The 12,960-nt window shown below is 37.9% G+C and overlaps 1 long non-coding RNA gene across 1 annotated transcript in view; it reads right to left on the bottom strand.

The window, feature by feature from the left end:
- LOC147035739 (uncharacterized) overlaps positions 1-12,960 on the bottom strand; it is a 30,213-nt gene that overhangs the window by 10,936 nt on the left and 6,317 nt on the right. Inside the window, exon 2 of the long non-coding RNA XR_015062526.1 lies at positions 2,566-2,670. This is a non-coding gene — a long non-coding RNA (uncharacterized LOC147035739). The remainder of the gene's footprint in view (positions 1-2,565; positions 2,671-12,960) is intronic.

Here is a 12,960-nt window from a genome sequence, read left to right as displayed (position 1 = left end):
AATCATCACTATCCGTTCTCCTTAAGGCTAAACATTCCAGTCCACTTTGATTTGCAGGCCTTCACCATTGCTTTTTTGCATTCCTAAAATCTCTGATTGCTGTCAAAGAATCTGTGACCTCAAAAGCTTTCCACTTTACACCCTGTCACACAATCACTCATTCACCACTGGTGTCATTGGAGGAGGTTGTATGCCTAATTAGGATTGAAATGGAAATTTTTGATAAAAGCAGGACACTGCAGTATTTTGGAGAGCATCATTCATAATAATTTGTGGTTGAAAATAACTTAATTTTACCTGTTTTTTTTTTAACTTTTGTGAAAATAGTCTGAACTCGACATTCACAGGAGATAAGTTCCTGAAAAATTACGCGAATACCTAATCCGTGAATATTGGGGGCATGTCAGTTCATGATTCAAAAGGGGAAATTAAATATGACGTGAACAACCGTGAATACGCTCTGCAAAAAAACCCCGAATATGTGAAGCACATGGCCGCGAATGTATAAGCAGGTCAGAAAAACCTTGAATATTCCCCAAAAAAACAGGAATACACACACAAAAAACGCGATTATGCAAAGCACAGAACCGTGAATGTAGAAGTTGGTCACATGTTATGAAACGCAAATACAAGGGATATGCCAATAGCTGAACCACAAATGTCAGGATCTGACAGTATATCAATATTTCTTTGTTGGTTTCCCTAACACTGGAATATTTTTACTTATTTAGATTCAGAATAACTCCCACTGATTTATGTTGTCTGTAAAATTGGAACAAAGGTTCTTAACAACAGCAACATATCCACACTAAATATAAATGGAAAAGGTTCTGCAAGAAAAAGAGTTTTTTGAAAAGAGAAGATTTTTCCACAAATTAATACAAGGCAATGTATCCTTGCAAAGCATAGAACAGTTTTCCAGGGGAAGTCGTTTGGACAGTGTATGACTGGAAGTGCTGTTGAATTAGTCCAGAGCCAAAGAATAACAGAAACATATCATGTGAGAGTTGTCAGGTTAATCCTTTTTGTTTGCATTACTTTCTCTCCCACCATGTCTTTCTTCATTTTTGTGACCTGTCTCTTCCTCAAACATTATATCCACATTGTTATTCTCAACACCCTCCTAAATTTGCCATAACCTTGACCACCATTTTCCATGTGTGTCTTGTTCCTCTTCCCATCCAACAAGATGTTTTTTTTTGCCTCACATTTGGAGATCATAGAGGTGAGCGTGTGGTAAGGGTGTGGCAAAAATACAAAAAAACCCCAAAACCATGGGTGGGAGTTGAGAGGGATCTTGGATTGGGGAAGAAGTCAGAGGCTGAACCATTTTGACCTTCAATTTATTATTAATTGAGAGTTCAGGTTTTTTTTGCTTTGTGGATATATGAAACAATATCAAATGATTATATCAGACTTTATCTTTCAAAACTCCAGTTGTGTAAGTATAACTACTTTATCCAGATGCTCTCATACCATGCTTATCTTTTGAGCACTGAATTTTGGCCTGTTTGTGCACAGCTGAGGTAAGTATAGTTTTGTGTGAGATTCCAGAATAAGGCACGAAAATATATATGTTGGAAGGGTAGAGCAGGTAACTTGCTAAGGAAAGAGATGCAAGCTTCCAAACCAATTGAAAGGCACATGTATGCACCAGTGTTGTACCATCACCTGAGATAAGTATTCATTTTTACACCTTCTGCATCTTGCAAAGAATTACATAGCATTTTGGAAAGAAAGCACAGCCCAGAAAGCTATATGAAATTGCAACTACAGCACAGATTTCTATTGCGGTGGCAAACTTCCCTTGTGTACTGCTGTAGGCAGGCACAAAGGCCAGGGATACAATGAAGCAGAACATCATGTTGTAGGTAATCAACTTCGGTTCCTGAAACTCTGATTGAAATTTCAAACTCTTATATGCCAAGCAAAAACAAGCAATCGCCAGGATTACCACATACACAAGAGAGAGGATAGCCCATATTGCTGACTTCCAAATGCATTCCACAATAACTACCCCAACACGGGCTTCTGCATTATCCATCGGCTCTGGATTACCAAGGTAGATCATAAGGAAGCAAAAAACAGCCTGGAGGCAACCACAGAATCCCAAAACCAAAGGTGGATGCTTAAACAATTTATCTGCACACACTATTGAGAATTTTGCTACATTTAAAAGAGAACAAAGACATTGCAAATGATTACACATCACAGTATTTAAATAAAAATAGAACAAATGTGAATTTATCACTTTATAAATTTGTCAAAATATCAACCCACCTTTATTTATTACAGCTAATTCAATGACGTTGTACAATGTACAGGCTATAGAAAGGGAAACACAGCTAATGACCAGCGGAGCTCTTAATTGGCAAGAATAATGTGTCGGTCGCCCAACAAAGGCTGCACAATTGGCAAGAGACACTGCAAGTACGAGCAGCTGGATCACATTTATAGTGTGATTCATTCCACTCATGATTGATAAATTTCGTTGAGTAATTATCAACAGCATAAATCCAATAACCATAAGTCCTCCAATCATGGCGAAAAGGAGTAGAACAATACCAAGAGCATCAGAAAAAGCCAAGAATTCTTCAGGCATTTGCAAGCAGGAATTGTGTAACTCATTCGACCAAAAGCCATGAGGGCAGCGATAACATCCTTGAGAATCTGCAGCAAGAAGCAATTTGATATATATACCAATAACATCCAATGAAATTGCAGAAGAACTCAGTTATTCAGTTTCAGAGTTTGAATAATTTATTCATGCACATGGAAGCAATCCAAAGAATGCAGTGCAAAATGCAGTCGATGAATCTCAAACCAAATGCCAGCACTAGAGCACATATATACTTAAGCAAACAATGGTGCAATAAGAGGTTTGAGCAAACACGAAAAGCAACTGCTTGTGATTTCTCATTATGGTGGGGAGATGGATGAACTCCGCAAAATTCATCCAAAAGGAAAAAAAAAGTAAAAACATTGTTCTCAAGGTCTCAGAGAAGAAATTTGAATGATGATGAAACACACAGCTGCTTGTGAGTAGATAAGGGTCTCGGAACAGCGACTATGGCTCCTTCCCAAGCCACTTACTGTGACAAGAAAACAGGTGCTTAAGCATGGGAGCTAAAACATATTTTCAAGCACAAAGCAAAACATAAAATAAAAGGTATTTAATCATGTAAATAAATCGTTCTCATAAATTTGATTGATACAAATATAAATCATCGTCAATGGATAACACTGAACAACAAATTTCAAAAAAATTTTTTTACTGGAGATGTGTAAAGTGATTAAGACTAATTTGGGTACGCTGATTTCAAAAATCATAACCGTTTTGCTGTATCACGTCAGGATTTTCAGGAACAGAAATATTCCCATTGCCTAGAAGTCAGGATTTCAATGAAATTTACATATGTCTTTAACATGTCTATTTCGTACAATTGTTGTTAACTTGTGTTATATTTCTTTCTTTCAGATAAAGATGAGTAGGCGTTCCTGTACCAATCATCCTGACAACTTCTGTTATGTCTGTGGTCGGTATACCAAAAAAGATCAACAGCGAAGTATATCTACAGCAGTGAAAATGAAGGCTGCCTACTTTCACTACTTCGGGTGTAAGGTGGGGGACCAAGAACAGAGCTGGGCACCACACATCTGCTGCACAAGCTGTCACACAACCTTGACTCAGTGGTTGGTGGGCAAGCGCGCGAGCATGCCATTTGCGGTGCCCATGATATGGCGTGAGCCGCAGAATCATCATGATGATTGTTATTTCTGCTGCACAAGCATCGCCGGCTTCAACAAGAAGAATAAAGGTCACATCAAGTACGCTGACTGCGTCTCTGCTCGTAAACCTGTGCCTCATGATGACGAGAACCCCGTTCCAACACCTCCAGCTGATCAGAACATAGCTGTAAGCAGTGGTGAAGAGGATGGTGATGATGAACCTTTTGAACCCGACACTCAAGAATCACACCTTCTGAACCAGGGAGACTTAAATGATCTTGTAAGAGATCTCTCGCTGTCAAAGGCGAAGGCAGAGCTGCTTGGATCAAGGCTGCAGCAGTGGAATCTACTTGAACCTAACACCAAGATATCCTTGTTCAGAGCACGTCACAGAGACATGGCTGAGTTCTTTGAGATGGAAGACACGATGACATTCTGCAGTGACATCAACGGTCTGTTGAAAGAACTTGGGTGTGATCACGATCCTGCAGACTGGCGCCTCTTCATCGACTCGGGGAAGAACAGCTTGAAGGCTGTTTTGCTCCACATGGCAACGAGAAACCATCAGTCCCACTGGCTCACGCGTTCGGCATGACAGAGACCTATGAGACTATGCGGCAGCTGCTTGATTCCATCAAGTACAGTGACTTCAACTGGCACATCTGCGGAGACTTGAAAGTGGTGGCGCTGTTGTTAGGGCTGCAGTCAGGCTACACGAAATACATGTGCTTCCTTTGTCTCTGGGATAGCAGAGATGACAAGAATCACTGGACGAAGAAAGATTGGGAAGAGCGAAAAGAGCATGTACCTGGTCGACACAACGTGAAGCATGTCGCCCTTGTCGACCCAGCCAAGGTTTTCCTTCCACCACTCCACATAAAGCTCGGCTTGATGAAAAGTTTTGTACGGGCAATGGATCTGAATGGGCGTGGGTTTTTATACCTCAAGGAAAAGTTTGGCAACACCTTGTCGGAGGCCAAGATCAAGGCTGGTGTCTTTGTTGGACCGCAAATCCGACAGATTATGAAGGACGAAACTTTTCCGACAACTCTAAACCCCAAAGAGCTGGCAGCGTGGAGGAGCTTCAAAGCTGTGACGTACAACTTCTTGGGGAACGAGCGCGCGGACAACTATGAAGAAATAGTGCAGCAGCTGCTGGAGTCCTTCAGGAAACTTGGCTCCAGGATGTCCCTGAAAATCCATTTCCTACACCAGCACCTGAACTTCTTCCCTGACAACTTGGGAGCAGTCTCGGACGAGCACGGCGAGCGATTCCACCAAGAGATTTCACTCATGGAGACGCGTTACCAAGGGCGGCACAACCCGAACATGATGGGCGATTTCTGCTGGTTCCTGCATCGTGAAACTGACACAGAGCAGCACAAACGCAAAGCCAAATGCCTCAAGCATTTTTAATTACATTCTAGTGGGGTTTTTCTGTAATTGCTATAATTTTGAAGCATTCATGATGAAATAAATGAATAAATGAATTTTTGTAAATTTCATTGAAATCCTGACTTCTAGGCAATGGGAATATTTCTGTTACTGAAAATCCTGACGTGATACAGCAAAACGGTTATGATTTTTGAAATCAGCGTACCCAAATTAGTCTAAATCACTTTACACATCTCCAGTAAAAAATTTTTGTTGTTCAGTGTAATAAATGGGTTTTCTGGGACACCCATTCAAATAAAAGGGGAAAAGGAAAAACTTTCTGACTCAATTGCCAAAAGCTCAAAATAGGAGACTGATTTTCTCCCCCCCACCCCCCGTCCCCCCCCCCACCATTCCCCTTACCTCCCATACAAGCAAATGCAAAATTGAGACTATGAAAGATTGACACTTACTGATGAAAGCACTTCTTCCCTTTCATATTTTTATTCAACTCAAAGAGCGAACCGATGAATATTTGCCCATGTTCTCCTTTTGGGAATAACTTAATTTTCTTATAACATTTATTTCCATCGAGGATATTCACAAAGAATAAATTGGAACTTGGTTCTTGGTTGAAGTGTCTTTGTTCAGCAGAAATGAAATGATAAACTAATCATAATGCTCTTATTTGACAACCTCCTGAGCCACATATCATTTTGAGATTGCAGTAAATTGTTTTTCCATTGTATAATTGATAACCATCAAAGTTTTCAGTCCATTCAAGGATATTAATTTTTTTTCTTTACATCCTCCAACTTATTTGTCATTAAATTTATTCGGTTATTTGTTTTATCTACTTTTACCCCAGTTATTTCTTCAATAAGACTTATTTGATATTTCTCAGATTCTTTATCTTTCCCAATTTTAATACCAAGGCTGATTACATCTCCACTCTTTGGTTTGGTTATTGATTTCTTCGACAATTTATACGTCAGTAAAAAGACGGCGGTAGCCTGTTAAAATTCCCAACCCAATATCTTAAAACTTATACTTTAACCACAAGGGAGAATATTGATTTAATTCTCTAAAATATATATTTTATCATCAAAAGCTCCGAATGCTTTCTTATTTATCTCTTCTGCATATAATTGATGTTTATAACTTCTTATTGTATAAATTTTTCTGTACTCTTCCTTCTTTAAGGTTAAACAGTTCTAATAATGTTTAAAGCTTATTGATTCCATGATTATATTTTTCTTTACTCGCTTCAGCTTCTTATCAAACTTTTCAATGTTATTATTATCAATATACATAAAAGAATAAGACTTTGATCTCATTCCTATAAATTCACTCATGACCTTTCCACCCAATTCATCTTTAAACTTACCAATAACCTTTTTATTCTTTGATGAAAACAACATATCACCTGACATAATTACTTGTATCATATATATCAATATTATCAATCATATCCTCATATACATCACTTGTCTTAATTTCTCATTAAAAACGATCTGTATCCATATATAACATTGGCACATTATCCTTATACTTTGATTTTTAATTATTATAGGAATAGTCATACATGAACGACTTTGACAAGTCAAGAATTGATGTTCCTATATATATAGTTTATCAATTTCAATACTCACTTTTTTCAAATGAATAGCACAAAAGTTCTCTGAAAACACCTCCTCTTGCTCAAAACTTTGTCGATTAATTAACTTTGAAGCCTGTTTCGAACATGTAGCAAGTCTTATGTTTTGGGGATTCCTAACATTATCCATTGTCTTTCCAAATACAGCATTATTAACATTTTTTTATATAAAAGTCCTTCTCAAAATCTGTTTTTGCTTCTGTTCTCCTTTTGGTTCACGAAAAAATATTTTCACGAAAAAAATAAGTGACCACTATATTCGTTATTGTTCTGTGTCTGTCTGTCTGTCTGTCTGTCTGTCTGTCTGTCCCGAACATAGCTTCCTGGGTTTTGATCCGATCCTGATAAGATTTTGGTGGGAGGTATATATATCATGATCTCGTTGTTTTCCTGAGAATGGGCATGGTGCGCCCATTATGGGCAGAGCCACGCCCAAAAAAACATGTGTTTTTAGGGGGTAGCCGATTTCAATTTGCATCTTCTCCTCGGAGGTTTGTCGAATCTGAGAGGAGTTTCGGTATTTGGTTAGCCCAATGGCACCTGCATAGCCCCACAGAGCTCGATTTTTCATTTTCATCCCAAGGTCAAGGTTACATGGTCACGAACTTAGAAAATTGAGAATTTTGACATAAACATTATACGACTGCCCAAATTTTGTAAGCTAGGATGACAATATTTTTTAGGCATAATCTTGAGGTCATTCCCCACCTAAAGTGTTGAAACCATTTTGCTCTAACACGAACACTTTGCCCATGGCACTCCCTTCAAGTTTGTTTTTACACTGATTTCATCAAAGTATGGATAATCTGAGGAGTGCGAAATGCCATATAGCCTATATGGCATTATATTGTTCCTGGAATGTTCCAGAGGAAGTTTTGCACAAGGGTCATAATCCTTGACCATTGACCTTTAAAGTTCACAAAGGTCAAATTTTCAAAGTTGTGGGAATCGAACCAGGTTTTCGACCTTCTTCTACAAACTAACTCCAATAAACTATAGTACATATCTTGTCTCCTGGTTTTAATGTCCACAACATTGTTTTGTGACCTTTAAAGGTTATGCAAAGGTCAAATTTTTAAAGTTGTTGAACGAAACCGGGTTTTCCACATTTTGCAGCTAATAACCTGTCACTCATACCAGATCATGATGATTATTTTTATAACTTGGTCAAACATTATCACATTGTCTCATCCTTGACTTCTGAAACAATCTACATTGTCAAATACCACTCGTGAACCATCGTCGTCTTCAGACTTGTTTGTATTAAAATCAATATAATTATTTAACCATTGACTGTTTAAATTTCAAAATTTTATGAATTTTCCTCACTCTCAACCCAGCATATAAATATTGTCTCAAGTTCCTTTCATGCAAAACATAACTTTCTTTATCAGGGGCATAAGGTAGGTCTTTATGTTTGTGATGAAGTTCTTCTGTATATTTTAAATCAACCTCAAAATAATATCCAACTTCAGCTTCATCCAATTCTTTTTGAGAGGAGACAACAGTGTCTTGTAAAACTTTTTGATAATGCTTTTCGTTAAGCCATTCAAGTTTTCCATAAGGTAAAGATTGAGGGAGAGCCCACCCATACAAATTGTTAGCATCATAAGACATCAGGTAAGTGTTGTCCTCATTCTTATAAATAGTATGTGCCCATACGTCGTGGCAGAATGTGTAAAAAAAAATAAAAATTCAAACCGCGAGCCAGAAACAACAACCACACAGGCCGTTCCTTCGCTCTTGCATGCCCGTACCTGCGTGGCTGTACGTGTGAGCTGTACATGCGTGCCCATCTGTGCAACCCCCCCCCCCCCAAAAAGCCTTCAAACCACGAGCCAGAAACAACAACCACACAGGCCGTTCCTTCACTCTCGCGTGACTGTATGCGCGTGGCCGTACGTGCGTGACCGTAGGTGCGTGGCCCAAATGTTCGCATATCGCAGTTACGATTATTCGCAATTTAGTTTTAATGGCCAATTATTCAATTAGCGCCAACGTATTTTGCCTTTTTGCAATGTCACCGCAAGGAAAAACAAAAAAAAAGAGAAGAGAAGAGGAAAGAAATAAAGAAAAAGAAACGTAGTGCAAAAAAACAAAACAAAAAAAACTTTCAAACAAATACACAGGCCATTCCTTCACTTCCGTAAACGACAACTGGACACACACACACACACACACACACACACACACACGTATTGCTGGAATTATAGTTAGATGTACAATTAACTACTTTCTCTGCATGTGATGCCATTTTCTGGGGGGGGGGGAGTACCAAAACAGCAACAAAGAACATCTACAGTTTCCAATAAAACACCTGTTGTTTAAATTTTGTCTCCCACTTGCTTATTTTCGATCGTAAGTTATTGCGTGTTTAAAATTTTCTTCCTGGTTCGAAGCAGAACCGGGTCACGCTGATGTTACCGAAATTTATGCACCGTTTAAAGTAAAAACGATCATAACTTGGGGCATTGTGTTTTTCTATAAATGCGCATAAGAAATCGAGAAAATATGAGAATACACGAAAACATCTAAAGATACCAAAAAAACACCTGTTGTTTAAATTTTTTCTCCTACTCGCTTATTTTCGATCGTAAGTTATCGCGCGTTTAAAATTTACTTCCTCGTTCGGAGCATACCAGCTCACTCTGATGTTACAGAAATTTATGCACCGTCTAATAAAAAACGAGGATAACTTGGGGCGTTGTTTTTATCTATAAATGTGCATAACAAATCGAGAAATTATTAGAATACACGGTCATCACTATCCGTAAGACTGTACGTTGTAACCCGTAATGGGGAAAGCGACTGAGGTTCTCTTCCCCATCGGCCACACCTATGCAGCAACATGTCCTCTCACTGGTTGGTAAATAAATGGCCATAACTTGGGAAGCACTTGTCTGATTAATATCAAACATTGAAAAGGCACATCCTCAGGTCCCCAGCAATATATCTGGCAAGTTTCAATTAGATCGTACCAGTGGTTGTAGAGAAACAGCGGACACAGACACACACACAAACACAAACACACACATACACACACACAGACAGAGATTGCTGGATTTATAGATAGACTAGTACGTGCCCATATGTGCGTGGCCGAACTTGCAAAAAAAAAACAACTTTCAAACCGTGAGTCAGAAACAACAAACACACAGGCCATTCCTTCACTCTCGCGTGCCCGTACGTGCAAACCAAAAAAAAAATTAAAAAACTTTCAAACCACGAGCCAGAAACAACAACCACACAGGCCTTTCCTTCGCTCTCGCGTGCCGGTACGTGTGTGGCCATACATGCGTGCCGGTACGTGCGTGGCAGAAGTTCGCATATCGCAGTTACGATTATTAGCAATTTAGTTTTAATGGCCAATTATTCAATTAGCGCCAACGTATTTTGCCTTTTTGCAATGTTACCACAAGGAAAAACACAAAGAGAAGAGAAGAGAAGAGGGGGAGGGGGGGTGGAAACGTACGTGCAAAAAAAACATACTTTTTACAAACAATTACACAGGCGTTACTTCACATTCGTAAATGACAACTGGACACACACACAAACACACACACACACACACACACACACACACACACACACACACACACACACACACACACACACACACACACACACACAGACACACACACACACACTTGCTGGAATTATAGATAGATGTACAATTAACTACTTTCTCTGCAGTGTGATGCCATTTTCTGGGGGATAAAAAAGTACCAAAACAGCAACAAAAAACATCTAAAAGGTACCAAAAAAACACCTGTTGTTTAAATTTTGTCTCCTACTTGCTTATTTTCGATTGTAAGTTATCGCGTGTTTATAATTTACTTCCTGGTTCGGAGCATACCAGCTCACGCTGATGTTACCGAAATTTATGCACCGTCTAATATGAAAGCATCATAACTTGAGGCATTGTGTTTATCTATAAATGCGCATAAGAAATTGAGAAATTATTAGAATACACGAAAACATCAAAAGGCACCAAAAAAACACCTGTTGTTTAAATTTTGTCTCCAACTTGCTTATTTTTGATCATACGTTATCGTGTGTTTAAAATTTACTCCCTGGTTCAGAGCATACCAGCTCACGCTGATGTTACCGAAATTTATGCACCATCTAATATGAAAACGATCACAACTTGGGGCATTGTGCTTATCTATAACTGTGCATAAGAAATCGAGAAATTATTAGAATACACGAAGTCATCACTATCCGGAAGTCCGTACGTTGTAACCCATAATGGGGAACGCGACTGAGGTTCTCTTCCCCATCGGCCACGCCTACGCAGCAACGTGTCCTGTCATTGGTTGGTAAATAAATGGCCATAACTTGGGAAGCACTTGTCCGATTAATATCAAACGTTGAAAAGGCACATCCTCATGCCCCCAGCAATATATCTAGCAAGTTTCAATTAGATCAGACCAGTGGGTTGTCGAGAAACAGCGGTCACAGACACACAGACACACACACACACACACACACACACACACACACACACACACAGATTGCTGGAATTATAGATAGATAATCAGGAAGATATTTGTTATTTGCTTCAGCATATCTATTGGAACATACTTGAGATATTCCTCCTCTTTTACCCTTCTCTATCATAAAAAGCATATCTATATCACTGATTAATTCCAAATTCTGTTTTGTAATTTTTAACATTGCACCCCAAGCCAAAACACGGGGCTATGTAAATGTGAGCGGTGCTAATCCATAAGAATTTTTATTATGACAGACTGTTTTAAAAGTTTCAAACACATCAGCCAATAACAATACATCAGTTTTAAGATAGAAGGCATAATAATCTCCAAGATTCTTTATATTACACTTCTCCCAAACCTTACTAGCTTGTGTATAATCTCTATTGGAAATGAGTTTTATTCAACTTGCTATATAAACTTTCCTTTGAAGGAAGTTGCGTTTATTTAAACTTCTCAAAAGAATCCATGTAGTCATACGGATATATTCCCTTTTGTGATAAGAGATCAATATCTTCTTGATTTGAGAAATGTGATTTAAGATTCGGTAAGTTTTTACTATTTGATGCAAAGTAAGATAATGGACTTGCCATAAACTTGTATCTGTCAATTAATCTGATATGGTTTATGGGGGATATATGAATTGTTTTTGTGAATGAGATGTATTTTTTATCTATAAGGAATGGCAGAAATTTCTAAACACGTCTTTAAAAGTTCATTCATAAATAGTTGTGTGTCATCGTGAGCATTGTTGTGACAAAAGACAGGAATAAAGTTTGGGGGCTTGTAATTAAGATTACAACGGGATGAGCTGGACCTCTATATTTTCCAGTAAGATGACAATGATCCCTAACTTTGACCTCTCCCTCAATTTTCTCCTCACAAATATGACAGATACTGTTCTTTCTAAATTCCTTTTTATCTACCTTTGTTAATGACATTGGTTTATAGGTTTTAACGATTATTTCTCTTCGTCTTATACAGTCTTTTTCCAATCGTCTTACAAATTCCTTGAGGCACCTTCCCCTCTGTAAAGTTCTAACTTGTATTCATCACCAACAGATGATTTGATATAACAACAGAAACCACAAGGAGTAAGTTTTTGATATTTATTTGTGTATGATTTATTTCTATTTGGATAAAGAGTATCTATCTTTTCAAGGATAATTTCAAAATCAGCATATATCACAAACGGTTGTTTTATAGATTTGTTAAAATCTTTGAATGATGTGTTTGAACCTGCTTTTGGTAAATTGATTATGGTTGACTTATGATTACTGCAATATTTTGAATGTTGATTTAATCGTTCTTTTGTATGAAAGAAGTTGAGACATCTCTTGCAAGGATACGTTTTACATTTTCTCTTGTATTGTTGTGATTTGGTTAATCTTGATAAATTTTTGATGAAAGCATAACGTGATTTTTCCTTTGAAGTAAAGTATTGATGGTCAATGTGTTTTTCATAATTTTTATAGTTGTTTGAAATTTTTAATATCTGAACTTTGTTTGTACCCTTAATCCATACACATTAACAGATAGATTTTTCATTTTCTCAAATTTAGGAATATCTCTGAATGACATTGGAAACGTTAAATATTTAACATTTAATGTATTCTCGTATTTCTTATAATGTTCAACCCTTTCAGGTTTCCATTGTGGAGGATTTAAGTGACCAATAACAGACCAGAGAAAACATTTATTATCTTT

Source organism: Eptatretus burgeri, chromosome 1 (genome assembly GCF_056783735.1).
Source record: "Eptatretus burgeri isolate ZD-2024b chromosome 1, Ebu_testis_v1, whole genome shotgun sequence".
Lineage (NCBI taxonomy): Eukaryota > Metazoa > Chordata > Myxini > Myxiniformes > Myxinidae > Eptatretus > Eptatretus burgeri.
Note: the sequence above shows the minus strand (reverse complement) of the source record. Positions and strands in the feature narration are given on the sequence as shown.